The sequence below is a fragment of the Lynx rufus genome, unplaced genomic scaffold (assembly GCF_022079265.1).
Source record: "Lynx rufus isolate CCGP_SWC_20201006 ecotype Redwood Valley unplaced genomic scaffold, mLynRuf1.p SCAF_13, whole genome shotgun sequence".
Taxonomy (NCBI): Eukaryota; Metazoa; Chordata; class Mammalia; order Carnivora; family Felidae; genus Lynx; species Lynx rufus.
Genome location: NW_025814827.1, coordinates 41618309 through 41620912, shown reverse-complemented (window position 1 = coordinate 41620912; position 2604 = coordinate 41618309). Strand labels below are relative to the sequence as shown.

At 37.6% G+C, this 2604-nt stretch overlaps 1 pseudogene; it reads left to right on the top strand.

Annotated features, from left to right (window-relative positions):
• Positions 1-209: 209 nt before the first annotated feature.
• Positions 210-1150, top strand: LOC124508259 (olfactory receptor 4F15-like; annotated as a pseudogene).
• The last annotated feature ends 1454 nt before the right edge of the window (positions 1151-2604 follow it).

Here is a 2604-nt window from a genome sequence, read left to right as displayed (position 1 = left end):
TCATATTTTTTTCTTTCAAATATCCCCTCTATATAGTGATTTGTGGCTAACCTTATTTCTTCCAAGTTCTTCATTTTTCTCCTTTCAGTCAATTATATCTAACTTAATTAGCAAGGAAAACAGGAAAGCTATGTTTCTGCCAGTGATACTTACCCTTTTTAATTTTTATCCTCCGGTCACTTGAAAAATCAGCTCTCCTGTTCCAGTCAATGGGTGGTCTAAATGATTCTGTGGTCACTGAGACTGTGTTACTGGCCTTTCTTGCTCTTGGGAGAAAAGGGGTGTTTGTTTGTTTTTACCTTGTTATGTTCTTTGCTCTATTTAGTGATCATGTTGGGAAACCTTTTTATTTTGTTTTTGATAATTTTTGATTCTCACTTACATTCTCCTATGTACTTCCTGCTGGCCAACTTGTCCCTCATTGATGTGGGCCTCTCTTCGATTATAGTCCCCAAGACAATCAAAGACCTTTTAAGTGAATGCCAAGTAATTTCTTTCCAAGGTTATATAGCACAGAAATGCTTCATCCACATCATAGGAGGAATGGAGATGGTGTTACTCATCGCCATGGCATTTGACAGGTGCACAGCAATCTATAAGCCGCTTCACTACCTGAACATGATGAACCCTAAAATATGTGTTTCATTTGTAATCACTGGATGGGTAACTGGGCTGATTCATGCTATGTCTCAGTTTGCTTTGATTATAAACTTGCCTTTTTGTGGTCCTGATGAAGAAGACAGCTTTTACTGTGACTTCCCAGGATCATAAAACTTGCATGCACAGATGCAGCCAAGTTTCAGTTTATTATTGCTGCCAACAGTGGCTTCATGAGCATGGGCACCTTCTTCCTGCTACTTCTTTCCTATGTCTTTATTTTGGTCACTGTCTGGAAACATTCTTCAGGAGACTTATCCAAAGCATTTATCACTCTGTCAACTCACATCATTGTCGTAGTTCTTTTTTCACTCCATTCATGTTTCTCTATGTATGGCCTTTCCCTACATCATCAATTAATAAATACCTGTTTGTTGTTGACTTTGCTATCACCCCTGTCACGAATTCTGCCATCTGTACATTACAGAACAAAGACCTAAGGGTATCAATAAAACAATTGTGCAAAAAGATAGCATATTCCAGAATTTGTTGACCACATATATTTTTGAAGCTTTAAAACGAAATACCCAATTGCATGCTGGCCCCGTCTCCACTTAGGTACTCCAAATTTAACATACCTTGAACAAACTCATCATCTGCCTCCTAATCCGGCTACTACTTCACTTGTGGAGTATAAGACCATTACCATGATGGAAAATGTAAATACATCACACTAAAAATTGATATTCTTACAGCAAACAGCATCATCAGACAAAAACGTTTTAAATTTGAATTTCTGGTTATTTTGCAAATAAAAGGATATAATAACATGGTTTCTGCTATTCATAAAGTCTAAAAATAATCTGTAAAATGTCATAATGAATCTCAAGCATCATCAAAAGAATTGTTACATATGTGTGTGTGTATGTGTACATATATGTGTGTGTGTGTGTGTGTGTGTGTGTGTGTGTACACAGTGGCTTTAAAAGAAGACCGAGAGACAAAATCAGAAGGTAAGGAATTTATTTAGAAGGGACTGCTAGGAGACTGGTTCGGAAGTGGAGACATGAGACACAGAAAACAAAGACAGCAGAGGATGTATTAACTAATATCCTACTACTGTGAACATTAGGGTACAATCCTACTGTGGCCCTCTAAGTGACTGTACATATTCTATGACATTTAATTGCTTCACTTGAGAGGGAAGCTGTTTACTTCTGTATTGGGGTAGCTCTGAGGCATTGACTCCATGGCAGTTCCAGGCTTCCCCACATAGTGGGTTAAGCAGTTATGACATCTAAAGAAAAGTCCTCAGGCAGAATATCTCTGCAGCTTATGGTGTAAAACAATCTACATTCTTGGGAATATTATGTGCAGAAGGATATATGCATGGCATCAAAAGCATCAGAAACAGTCCACATCTTCCCATGCTCAGAGGCATTCATGCACCATAAAAATTCACTCCATCATTATCAAACACAGGAATATTAATGAAACAAGTGTTAATGGGTTCTATACACTGCACATGTTCCCAGGAAGACATTCACTATCTTCTTCCTCCCTAATCCATTCTAGATTTCCCACACATTTGTCTAGATTTCCCACATATTTGTCCAGACATTCATGCACCATATAAATTCACTCCATCATTATCATTCAAACACAGGAATATTAATGAAACAAGTGTTAATGGGTTCTATACACTGCACATGTTCCCAGGAAGATATTCACTATCTTCTTCCTCCCTAATCCATTCTAGATTTCCCACACATTTGTCCAGTACTTCTGCTGATCTAGATAACGTGTCCAGATCCATATCTTCTTATCTAAGAAGTTGAAATCCATGATTAGCATGCTCTTATCAGGCTGTAATCACTGCAATTGCCCATTTAGAGTTACGACCAAGTATAGTACCAATTCTATTTTTCTGGGATAATGACAGTTAATTATATTTCGCATGATAGTAGCTGTTCTTTGTCTGCTGATCTATAAACACAAGGAAATCAA